Raw genomic sequence first — 13,962 nt, forward strand, 5'->3', positions numbered from 1 at the left:
GCCACCATGAGGTGACATTTCCGGTATGTCTCTATAAGACGCGCGCGGTGATTGGAACCGTCCTTTGACGTCAGCGGGATAGTGAAATGCGAAAAAACTTTCTCACATCGTCATCTGCTTGGTTTACAACTATGAGGACTAATAAACTTCACTTTTCGTGCACCAATTTGCATATTCTTTTTGCGTTCGTCTCGCGCATTCATAACTACACGCTTTGTGGTGCTAAATAAGGCAGTCCCAAAGTGTCGCAGGGCCATTTAAGAACACCAGATGGTCGAAATTTCCGGAACCCTCCCTTACGGCGTCCCTCATAATCTTTTCGTGGTGTTGGGACGTAAAACCCTAACAATTTATTATTATTATTGATTCTTGCCGCCCTTTCGCGGTCCGAGGCAGCTTGTTTAATTGGTGACATGAACCTGTAAAGATATGCGCAAAAAGGAATAAAAACAGCATGGCATGCGCGATCTAACGCCGAAATAGGTCATAGTGGGTGACTCTGTAATAACTTTGCCCACATTAGGTTCTTTATCGCTGGCTTGAATATGGGGGACGAATATTTATTTTTTTAGCACGAAAGTGTTTTATTCCAGGGTCCACCACGACTTTCATGACGTATGTCCCTCACGGAAATACGTCAGCAAAATGAACGCCATCAGATGGCAAAGAAAAAAATTATTTAAAAAAACGTTCCGTTCAGAGAAGTCGAATCCATGAACTCTCGGTCCTCGACTATTGCTGGCGGGCGTTCAGCCCACTGAGTTACTGCCAAACACATTACGGAGGCTACATGAACACGCCTTTTATCTTTCACACTTCCTCTCACAGTGCTGTTTGATAGATGGATGGATGCTATGAGCGTCCCCTTTATAACCGGCCGGTGAGATGTGTGCCACCAGGCTCGAAAAAAAAAAAAACGCGCCGTTGCTACAACCATCCCATTGGGTGCGTTTCCAATAGAAGTGTACTTTCGTTAGCGCTTAAACATACCGCGAGGTGGCGGCTTTAGCCCAAGCCTCGCTCATAGCAACCATCCATATCGAAAAATATCTCTCCGACATTCGCCTGGCTCTCGCACCGCGTTCCCCTCTTGCCCTGTGAGAATTAACGGCCAGGCTAGAGGGAAGACACGGCGCGCATAGCGTTTCACTTCGTGTTTCACGACACTTTAAAGGAATTATTATCGAGTATCAGTGTTATTATGTGCTTGTTGATGCCATCTCTGCGCGGGATTCACCCATGTGCAGCTTCCACATATATCTTAAGAACTTCATCTACCACAAGGCTTAAATCATGATCATGGGCGTTCGACGGCATGGAGAAATGCCACTAGGCGTCAACGTAAGTGCCTCCACATCAAGCGGTGCTATATCTGCCAAACAAAAGTAGACATTGTACAAGCTCTGATATACCAATGCACTGTAAGCAATCAACTACTGCTGTGACGACACGTTTCACTTTCGTGCTATACCGATTGCTATGACGGAGAGATCAGCCATCTTTTTATGCACTTAGCTTATTCGATATAAAGCCACCGAGGCCAGCATAGATCAATGGGTGGTTTATGGGACTTCCCGTAGCGACCCAGGCTCTCGGCGACACCGTAGTAGAGTCTCCGGGTAATTTCGACCATTTGGGGTTCTTTAACGTGCAACGTTGTTGCACTGTACACTGGCCTATAGCATATCGACTCCATCGAAATGTGACCGCCACGGCGGGGATCTAACCCAATCCTTTAGGGTCAGCAGCCGTGCACCATAACCACAGAGCCCCCGCAGCAGCTCGCCGGTCTAGAACTTGCGGCCTCTACCTAAGCAGTGCAACATCATTACTAGAGGCCGGATTTTTTGGTACACAGAAAGGCGATTTTTAGGCGCAAAAAATAGGCGGGCAGAACAACGTTTTAGGATGGCAGTATCCTATATACAGGCACAATAAATTCTTGTATAAATGCAAATAATTTCAAGGGAAAACATGGGCGATCTCTATTTACGACAGGGGGAAAATGCTATTGTTTAAGGTGGTACACAGGCACCAACCGTTGAACGTAGCCGTGCGATTGTCCCTTTTCCGTCGCGCTTTGCAGAACACGGTCCCTCCGCTTATTCTGTAGTATGGTGACCCACTGTCGAATCAACACACTCCTCTGTGCCGGGAGTTGATGGAACTTGAGGTCTAGGTTGACTCCATAGAGTTCCCAAGAGTGAATGTTGTGCGGTAACATAAATAACGGGCTCATATTGCACCGGGAAGCAAAACTTGAGGTTAAATAGTGTTCATATAGGCTCCAGTTTTGAAAATAGGCATTTCAAGGCAATTATAGGCATTCAGTCACAAACGGCAAAAATAGGCATTTATAGGCACGATAAAAACACCATAAAGCCTTCCTTAGCCTCTAATTCATGCTCATATATCAAAATGGCGTGATAGGAGCACGAGGAACAAAAACATTGGCCGCGTATCTGCGTGCTTCGCTGCAAATGTCGTCTAAAGACGATAGAAGAGGCGCTGCGTGAGATATGGCCACCATCTGGCAATACGTCGGGAAACATGAGTGCTGTCTTGCGGGCTGGTAGTCCCGGCGCAGCGGGAGGTGAAGACCGGCGGTGACCAACGCGACCGCCGGGGATGCCGGCCAGACCGAACACGCGGTTTGGCGCGACGCGCCGAAGGCGAAGAAACGTCCGCACTCAACGAGTACTCTCCACAAACTCTCTTATTTACACGTCGCCTGGGTAAAACAGGAATGCCAGAGCGGCACCCCCTGTCATTCGTACAATGCAATACTGAACCAAATCCGAAACACAACATGAGCTTGTGCAGAGGGCACGGAGGAAGACAAGTTTCAGCGCAGTCGCATTTTCAGCGCAGCTTAAGAAACTAGGGTCTTTAACATTGCGTATCTATGTATTTTCTATTAAAGGGACACACCACCTAATACTTACGTAATGATGTTGCGCCTCATATATGCGTAATATTTCCTTTTTGATCGACAACGTTCACAAGTAGGAACAGCCGTACCAGTTCGAGATGGGTGGGCAGTAAGCAAGTGGTTCAACTTTGGCCGGATGGCTGAATCGAGTGACGTGCCGACAAACAGAAAGACAGACCAAAATTTCTTCGTTTAAGTTCCCCAAGAAAGACTATCGTCTTTAATAGGCATTTGCCTAAAATACGGTCTCTAGTCACTGCTAAGGTGCGCGACCAGTTGGCATAGCCACTGAATCGCGCTCGAGAATTATTACTGGTTCGTTCGGATCACGATCGGTACTTCTATTTTTTGCGCTAAAGTCAATGCACATTCGGCACGAATACAACTATCAGGACCCGCATTTGCAATATCTGTCTTTGCTCTCCAGTATCACAATCGTAATCCACAATATCTCTCTTCAATGCTCTCAACGCAGGTCTGTGTTATGAAGCGGCACACTAGTCAACGTCTCATACAGCCTAGCCGCTTACGACGTCAACTTTGACTCCGGGCCTTCCAGCTGCGATCAGAGCCTTCTCCAGGGGAAGTACGCGAGAACTAAACAGCTGAAGAAGCTCGCTGACTTTATTACGAACAAGTATACAAGTGCGCAAGATCTCAACGCCTGTAGAAATGTCACGTGACACCTCTTTTTCGACATGCTCCACCTCACGCCGGAATGCAACGATTAAAATCATAGCGACAAAAATAGGATTTAATGCGCAAACATTAATGGACAAATAAAATAATAAAATCGTAAATGCGGTAATCGTAAGGCGTAACTTTTGTGAATACCTTAATCAAGTGCAGTACAACATAGATGAAATCTGTGTAAATTCGTGCGATATTTACCTATAGATGCTGTACAGTTCACAACTTTTAGTTCGGGCTGTATGCGTTTTTATTCATTGCACATTTCCCAAGCTCGGCCGAAAATGTATACACTGCAGAATGAGAAGAGAGCAAGTGCGAAAAAAAGGAGAGAAAGAAAGTCCTGTAGGGGTCTAAATGAGGAGAGCAAGGGGAAAATTCTAAATAAAATTGCCCGTTTCGCTGCAAGGGCGGAGCAACAAATGCGATAGCAACAAATTGGAATGTCACGCGAAAAACGGAAACAGTTCGGAATTTGTTGCGTGCTGCTCTAGCACAAAGGCCGCACGAAAAGAACATACACAGGGCGAGCGCGAACTAACAACGGCCACAGCTCGACACTAGCAGCGTGCTGCTCAAACACAAAACAGGACGCATGAAAAGAACGCACAGGTATACACAGGACAAGCACGAACTGTCAGAGCTGTTACTTCAAGTGGCCCCTATTTTGATGATTCTAGCTGGCAGCTCAGTCCTTTCGCAAACGCGGCCGCTGCACCGAGCGAAGTGGCCTTCGTGCAGTCTATAGCGTCACTACAAACATAACGGTGAAAGCACAACACGTACAAACCTGCCCCTTCAAGAGATAACCGGGCGAGCTCGGGCGACCACGTCCTGTATGTAAAGTGCAAGTCGCAGGCGCACATCCAACTCCGGTGAAACACTATAGAGTTTTAGAATTGGGTAACCGAGGAGCTAGGGTACCGAAGGAATTTGCGACCTGCCATGGCGCACGCGCCGAACTAAAGCCACTCTTGGGTTCTTGCGCTCGCGCTGTCCCAAGACCCAAGAATCGAAAACTAGCGTGAGTGGCAAACACAGCGCGGGAAACGACGCAGCTTGGCCCGCATCTCGCATAATTTTAATTTCGCCAAGTGTGCCGTCCCGCGCATTTGACCCAACGCCAACTGCGTTTGATCCAACTCTCAAACACTGCTGCTCCTCCAAACACAAGAGCAGCCTACCTGCGCAGCTAGTAGCGGAAGATTACCTTTAGAGCGTGTCCTTCGCGCCGTTTCGCGGGCCTGAATGAACAGGCCGAAGCACCTCCGAGATCATCGTACGGTGAGCGATAACTGGTGTACATTGAGAGTTAACGCACTACCATATGACGGTACCGCTCCTCCTTTCCAGGTCGTCGATCCTTTTGCCGGTGAGGGCCCCCACCACAAAAGCTTTTGCAAAAATTACTGTTGGGTTCTCACGCCTCATTCTTGCCCGTCACCCCACGCATTGTTAACGAGACACCTGTCGTTTGGGGTACGCATTGTCACTGGAGCGGGGAGCGGCAAAAGCACAACCAGCGGGAAAGGAGGTAGGCTACCGTACTGCCTTACCGCATTTGCGTACGGTATTTCCGTAACTCGCTAAAACTCTTAGGGTGATTCCACGTAAGATCGAACAACCGGTGGCTGGTCGACCTCTTAAATTTATTTGATAATTTTATATATTATTACCTGATGAGTGGAGAGAAGAGGTCCGCAAAATTTTTTCGAAGCACAGGAAATCAATAATGACGGAGAGGTGGAGTGGGGCGCTCATCCGCTCTGCTGTTTTGGCTAACTTTCGTTATGAATTGCACAAATGTATTAAAGTTAGGTAGCTGAATTTAACTAAATATATGCATGTTTTTGTTCTGCTCAGGTAGTTTTAGTTGTCATGTGTAGTGTAGATGTTTTTATCAAAAGCTCCTCAAAATTGACCCAGCAAAAGTTATGTTCTTTACTTTGAAGCTCTTTATCTCAAAAAAACCTTCTAACAGAGCGACCAAAATTCCGCATTGCGTTCTTCACCTACTTATCTACCAATCTGCCAAATCTTATATTTATATTACTTTTTTGCAAAGAGATACGATCGGGCTATGTTCAAGAAAGCACGGAACAATGGAAACTTCAGACGACAATTGAAAAAAATATCATTTTTATATTTCTTAAACCTTGTCCACTTATTCTCCTCCACATCAGCTTTCATAATCATTGAAAACATGTTGCATAATTTTGTTGCACTAATAGCAGTCATGGCCCCTCCAATATGACACCCTTAGGCAAGGCTCTGGCACCATGCAGATCTGATGATTCGATGCTTCCATGCTTACGAAATAAGCTTCTTAATATAATTTTTCGCTAGTGTGAATGGCAGGAGAGTAAAGTTGACAGCGTTCCCGGGGTCCCGTCAGTTGCTGCATGAACTTGCTGAAAGCTTTCGGTCCAATGCGCTCAGAACCAGCACTTTCCTTCAGCTGAATTTCCCAATGCATCACCTTAAAGGGACACTAAAGAAGAAAAATAAATTGGTTTAGATCGATAAATTGCGCTCTGAGAAGTCTAATGTCGTTAATCTCGCCATCATAGGTTTATTATTAGAGGAGAAAATCAAGTTCGAAGTTTCATTTTTAAATTTCGTGCCGAAATCTGCCCGCGTGACGTCCCGGATTTCAAAGTGTATTTATCGTATTTTGGCGCGATTCGCTGAACAAAATTGCCCCAAACTAGCTAGGTTAAATCAACGGCCAGCTCAGAGGACACTGCACTTCATTTTTGTCGATTAGGAACTACGTAGTCCCTAGTAGGCGCCGTCAAAATATGTGACGTCACGGCGAATGGTGCGGAAACTTGTAGTGGCGTCGCCACCCACATTTTCTTTTTGCGCGTTTTCTCGCTTACTAAGCGTGTTCTTGCAGCAAGCGTGGTGTTTTTGGCCTCGTGAAAGAGTACTTTACTAATATGAGAAAAATCGTTTTGCTCTTTAGTGTCCCTTTAACTTTACGCCCGCCGTATCTTGCCGCAAACATTTTCGGCTACCACCTTCAGTTTGTTTTCTCTTAATGTAGGCTGGCCAGAACCGACTTTTAACTGTGCCAGGAGGTTTCAAAGAGCACACGCCGGTAGTCGCAGTGATCTGGTTAATGACGTCGATTTCTTTTTCAGGGGGCATAAGAATGTCTTCGTTCAACTGCGCGTTCTGTGAAGATCTCTCATTGCAGTCGGAGCAAAAGCACGCGTAGCACATGTACGTCTCACTGACAGTCACTGGTCTTTTGGGTGTTAAACTTTCCTTCAAAGCATTGACGTCTAGGTCGGTAACTCTGTGAAATTTTGGCTTCTTTGCAATAATTAGGCTTCTTGTGGTTCGAAATGTAGTCTCCACAATACACTCATTCAGAGCTATACTTTCTCGCCATGAGACGCACAGGACGAGTAGAGTAAGAACAAAGCGCAAGCACTATCGGCGTCGAATGAAGTGTGAACAGCAGAGCGAACGCGCGGCCATTTCACGCCGTCTGATGCCGACATCTAAGATAGGCAAGCGCAACCGCTTACCGATAGCTTTGCTTTTCTTTCCTTTGACATTCCATATTTTGCTCTGCCACTGGAGCGCCACGTTCATGCTTTCCACTGATCGCCACTGGCGCAGCGCAGTTTCTCTGGCAGCAGCGTGCGTGAAGCGAGCGCTCACAGCTCCCTTATATAGTTTTAATCTTGCTTCCATCTCCGCCGTGTTATGAGTGCCTAGCTGCGATGCGAACAGAGGGCGGATAGAATAGCGAAGCTCCAGTCCACGTGCGTTCAAGTCACCCGAGAGGTGTTACTGTTTCGAACTCAATCGGTCTGAGGACTTCAAAACGAACTCTCACTGCGCCGTCTCTTACAACGAGTGTCTCGGGTGCGCGCGCGCCTGCTTCGTAGCCCCGCGCTCGTGGCCGCTGCAGTGACCAAATAATTTCAAAATTAACGTCTTGAGTGCCGTCGACAACTTTTTCGGTACTGCTGGCCTTGCCTTGCCTTGCCTAAGGGTCTCATTGGAGGGGCCGTAACTGTTAGTGCAACGAAATTATGCAATATGTTTTTAATTGCAGTTGAAACCCGCAATAACGAAATCGGCGGGGAAAGCACGGAATTTCGCTCTTGCGGGAATTTCGTTGGCGCGAGAATGCGGCAGAAAAGACATGGAATTTACAAAAAAACACATTTTATTTCCAAAGTCAGTAAGTTTGTCCTTTGCGGGCCTTACCATGCAGCAATTTCATGCCTCTCGATCGGGAATCTCGTTTGCAACGGCACAAAGTTTGCCCCATGCACTGGTCAGTGACGGCGGCACTGCGCTGTCACCAGTACCGTCATCAAATGCGCCTACAGGCGAACCATCTTCCGGCTCCGCTGGATCAGCGCAGAATCGTGGACAGCGAGCTGCACGCAACCCCGAATTCTTCGGCTATGTCCATTTTTTCCCTGCCCTTTTTCACCTCACTGATGATTGCAGGCTTATCTTCCAGCGTGATGAACTTCCGCTTTTCCGTTGGAGGCAGCATCTTCGCAGGCAGCGAAATCGGACGAAGCAATCGCAACACACAGTTCCCGTTGCAGCAAGCGACCAAGCAAACGCTCCACAAATGGCTACACACATGCGACCATGTGCGCGCAAAGCCGACAAAGCCAAGCACAGAGCCAAGCCAACGAACGAAACTCCACGAGGAATGTGGATTTGGCTACGTAGTCCGTGATAACGAGCAGGTGTTTCGGCAAGCCATCATCATCATCAATGTTGCCAGCTTTGTTTTTTTGTAAACACCGATGGCTGCTGCTTCTCAAGTGCGCTGTAGCGATAGGTTTGAACAATTTAAGTGTAGCATGAATGCATTTCAGCAGTTTTCGAATATAGTTAATGTTGCGAGAGTAGATTATTTGCGCACTCCTGTTTCAAAAATTTCGTTAATGAGGAACTGCGGTATGAATATATTTCGTAGTCGCGAGTTATGAAATGCATTGACTCCTATGGGCGTTCGCCGGTGCTCCGAAAATATTTCGTTGTGGCGAAAATTTCGTTCCCTCGGGATTTCGTTATCGCTGGTTTCGACTGTATTTTGAAAGCTGATGTGGAGGAGAATAAGTGGACAAAGTTTAAGAAATATAAAAAAATAACTGTTTTTTTAATTGTCGTCTGAAGTTTCCATTGTTCGGTACTTCCTTGAACTTAGCCCGATCGTATATATATGATTCAGCAGTTTGGTAGATAAGTATGCGGGGAATATAATGCGGAATTTTCGTCGCTCCACTACAAGGCTTTTTTGAGATAAAGACCTTCAAAGTAAAGGAAATAACGTTTCCTGGGCCAATTCTGAGGTTTTTTTATGAAAAAATCTTCACTACACATAAAAACTACAAACACCTGAGCATAAGCAAAAACATGCATATATTTAGGTGAAGATATTTCAGGTACCTAACTTTAACACATTTTGTGCAATTCATAACGAAAGTTGGCCAATACAGCTGAGCAAATGTGCGCTCCACTCCACCCCTCCGTCATTATTGATTTCCTGTGCTTCGAAAAAAGTTTAGCGGCAAAACGAATTGCGTATCTCTTCTTTCCACTCATCAGGCAATAATATATAAAATTTTCAAATAAATTTAAGAGGTCGACCAGCCATCGTTTGTTCGATCTTACGTGGAATCACCCTCTAATAGCTCGCCTTTAGTACGCTGGAGGAGGAATGGCGCTTCGCGGAATAGTCCAGCGCAGCGCGCTGCGGAGCACGGGGTCGCAGGTTCGAATCCCCGGGCGCTCGTTCCGGAACAATTTTTTTATTATTTCAATTTGTGACTTTTGAACCTATATACTGGACATGATGGTGACGGCAAAAGCCCGCCGAGATTGTCCATATAATTGCGACGTCAATAAAACTACAGCCACATCCACGCCTGTGCGATCTGAGTGAACAAGGTAGCCTGCAAGCAGTCGGCACCACCTGCCCAACGCAGATCAAGTTGTTCATCTTTCTTCATTTTCTGCTTCCATCTTTGATGTTGCTTTACCGTTTTCTACATCATCTTCCTTTCTTTATCTCTTTCGATATTGCCCTCTTTCTCCTTTCCTTCCTCCCAAACCTGACATCACTTCTCACCGTCACTTCTCTTTTCTGCCCCTTGCTGTGCTGCACTGCACAAGGTTATGCTATGGTTTACCCTGTCTCGGGAGCTGGTAGGAGCTGCTTGGTACATACCCATTTCTGTAACGCATAACCGCTCTGGAGTTTTCTGCCAACGGATTACGGACCAACCTCGAGCGTATTAAAAGAAAGAATGCAAGAAGAGGGGATAGGGGAGTGACACCCAGACATATACGGGTTTTGTTCGCGTGGTCGATGTATGAAGGGGTGGTTCAGGCGTTCCGATAAGTCGTGTGCGGGCGTAGGCCAAGAAAACTGCGTTACCGTACTTCATCAAAACGTAAATCACGCGTGAGCGGCAAGTGAACATGAGAATGCTGACGGCGTACACATACGCAGTGCTCAGGAAGGCAGCTACTGCCCTAATGAAGACAAGTCGACTTGTGGCAACTGTGGCATTCAGCAACATTCCGTGTTCAACGATTTCTAATCGCTTCAAGACAACGCGTTCCCCTGAACTTCTATCTTGCTTGGAGCGCGCAGACTAAGTCGCAGGTACGCACAAGCGCTACTTGCGAGAGAGTCTACTGGGATTGAAATGCGCATGCGTGCCCTTTATTCGTAACGGGCTGTGCGCATCACGTACGTGGGTCCCGCTCCGCAGTGACGTAGATTGCGCGTGCGTACGTGAGATGCAAAACGCTGTCTAGGTTTACCGCATGCGATTTCTAATCCCACTAGAAACGTCCCTCTGCGCAGATTTTCTGTGCGAAGACGTCAGTTGGCTGACTATCGTATATTTTTTTTTCTAAAAAAATAATCGATATTGTTTAAAAAAAGCACCCACTAAGAGCCAACAGTTTTAGAAACGTTCGTATAACCTTTGCGCCCTTAAATGTTTTTTGCCACGGTAAGCCCTTCTCCTAAACACCGCCATTATACACGCGGCTTGTCGTAGTTATCGAGTCGCGTCTCCTCAAATGGGCCTGGCTACACCGGAGCAGAGCTACTTACCGAATTGTTGTTGTTGTTGACCTCTCGTCATGGCACATACCCAATGGAGGGGATCGGCCGAGTAGACGGTAAATGCGTCCTATATTTTCTGTATGTTCTGACTCCTTATTACGCTATTTGTTTTGAATTAAAGTGCCAATTATGAGTAATGAAAAATTTTATTGCTCATGGAATTTAGCAAGATATTCTTTTAGTCGCAGTAAGCAGATATGTCATCATCATCATCATCTTCTTCATCAGCCTGACTACGCCGATTGCTGGGCCTGTCCCATGTTTCTCCAATTAACCAGTCCTGTGACTGCTGCGGCCACATTGCCCCCGCGAACTTCTCGTGCTTTCTGCAAATCATGTTTCCCCTAAAGCTGCTAGTCTTACTTTCAATATTGCATTTTTATTATCGCATTAATTGCTTCGCCCTTCTGGCCAAACTGTACATTTTATGTTACCGCATATAAGAACAGCAAAATGTGAAAGAAAAGTCACAGTTTCGCCTCAAGGGCGTAGCAATGAATGCGATGGCAAGAAATTGGAATGTGACACGAAAACGACAAGCAGCTCGATATTGCAGCTCGCCGGTGAAGCACAAAGACGCCCGAAAAGAACGCACATGTGTACAGAAGACAAGTGTGAACTACGAACTGTCACGGTTAAGTCTTTGTGCTTCAGCAACGCGCTGCAAGTTATGATGATGATGATGATGTCCTCTTCCTGGTGGCGCTCACCCACCAAGGGGGATGGGCCAAGAACCGGGTGGCATGATGCTTAAGGAAAACACCTATGATACTAAACGAATCTGGAAATTTACATTTAAAAAAACATGGATGAATGCAAGTTCCTAAAGAGTAAGCGGTGAGACTATTGTTTGGGTTTTCTAAGATAAATAATGACAGATTTCAAATCAAGATTATGAACAGAGAAAAACTGACTAACGCGGTAATCTTTTTGCTTTGTTTATTTAACCGAACACTACAGAGCAGACATCCCTGTGGCTATAACCTAACGAAGTGCCGCCAAGTGAGATAAAATTACGGGAACATTTTTTACTGATCCTAGCTTCTTAAATGGAGCTACAAGGTATCTTTTTCTCTGATTAGAATAGCGGCGACAAAATAAAAAGAAATGCTCCATTGTTTCGATTTCGTTGCAAAATACGCATAACGAGGACGCCTTAAGTCCAGCTTTATGTAGGTTATAATTCAATTGCGGAACTCTACATCGTAATCTGGTGTAAGAAACTTCTAACTGCGACATGAACACCACTGTTTATTCGAGCAATATCTTAGATCTGCGAAGTCTTTAAATTTATCCAATGAGAATTTGCCCATTGCGCTTTGCAAACAAGCATTTCTGAGTCCATGCTGTCGCATAAGCCGTATCTGGTAAAATTGGGATGAGAGGTCCACTGAAGGATATTGTGGCTAATGAGTTAGCCATTTCGGTTAAATGTAATAGGCGGTGGCCTGGTGCCCATAGCAACTGAACTTTTTGTAAGTTTGCCGGTATTAGGTGCCTAAACATACTAATGAGTTAAAAATTTGTTGCCGCAGGAAGTGCAGTACATACTGAGAGAGAATCTGTAATTATCACTGCGGTTGATTCACTTGCGGGAAGTTTGCGTAGAGCTAGAACAATTGCCAATAATTCTGCAATGAATATGGGAGTAGAATCTGGAAGTCGAACCGAAAAAGACCAGTCAAGAGAAGGAGAGAAGATGCCAACCCCAGCCTTTTCCTTTGATACTGACGCAATCATATGGCTTATTTTCATGTGAGCTACATAATCTTCTAACAGAATATTAAGATACCGAAATGGCATTTGTTTCGCATTAGACGAGAAAATATAGTAAATCGTATGGGAAGAGTTGAATTGCGAATACTTGTTGAGCCAATATGTTTAGTTGCTACATTCACTGGTTTTAGCAACGCTTGTACAAATATAATCTGTTGGGTGTGTACTCGTGACCATTGTTTTTCAAAGATTGAACTTGGTTGTTTAATGACAACGTAAAATGATCGTCTGTGAGGCGAATCGTATATCTTTAAGAATGTTTGAACAGTAAGTATTTTGAATCTATTTAACAAATATGGTACACGCGCTTCCATATACCACACATTGTTAGAAACAAATTTTGGAAGTCCAAGGCACAAACTCACAACTTCCCTTTCCAATAGTACCAGGAGTATCATTGTATAGCTTGCGCTGCCAGAAAATAAAACGCACCCGAATTCCAAGATAGGTCGCAAATACAGTTCATAAATTATTACCAGAGTACCTCTTCTCAATCCCGTTCTACGGTTGCCCAGCTTCCGCAACCACCCGATTGCGCGTGTTGCCTTAGAGTAGACTTATTCAGCATGACTTCTCCACTTTAATGTTTCATTTTATATCATGCCCAAGTATTTAAGAAAATCTACCTGTGGAATGAACTCTTGACTATAAATCAACAAGATGTTGACAGGCTCTTCAAGAGAAAACGCGAGAAGCGCACTTTTCTTGACGTTCAGCGTCATATGAATATTTTGAAGCCATGATTATAGCGTATTTAGATAATGTTGTGACATCTGATATCGTGAGTGCTGCAAGTGTCCACAATTGAGGATCAGACGCTCTTAGATATTTCTTTTTCTTTTAAACTGCGGCTCATGGAGTTACCTCTCTGCGTCTCTTGCCACAAGGTGAGCCTATGTGTGCCCGGCGTTCTTTTTCTTTTTTTCGTTTCACATCGCGAGTGGGTACGCAAAGGTCGTGCACGCCTCAAGGGCAACCTTCAAATGGAAAGAAAATGTAAAAAAACATGTTCCATGCGGGAGTACCTCGGGAATTGCATTTAACGCAATGCATCAAAAGGAATTCATTCGGTCATCCCAAGATACTTACTTCGAAACTGGCATTTGGTTCGTCATTACTAAGTGTCGTCCACATGTCAAACTCTCTTTGGATAGGACAAATTAAAGACCTCGTTTCGGAGTTCTCTATCTTTCTGGCGGACGCGTACCTGACTGTTTTGAAGAGAGGTAAAATATGAGCCGGTGATAGGTACGGAAAAAGAGAACATGGGCGTGCCTTTCGCAGTACCATTGTATGGAATATGTACATTTGAAGATTGTCCTCTAGACCATGCTGTTCAAAATCCAATTACACTGTAATAGACTCTTCATGGACGGCTATGATAGGCAGGCAATTTTGCGCTCACAATAGAACACCGCTGTTGTGACAGTTTGAA

Source organism: Rhipicephalus sanguineus, chromosome 7, assembly GCF_013339695.2.
Source record: "Rhipicephalus sanguineus isolate Rsan-2018 chromosome 7, BIME_Rsan_1.4, whole genome shotgun sequence".
NCBI lineage: Eukaryota > Metazoa > Arthropoda > Arachnida > Ixodida > Ixodidae > Rhipicephalus > Rhipicephalus sanguineus.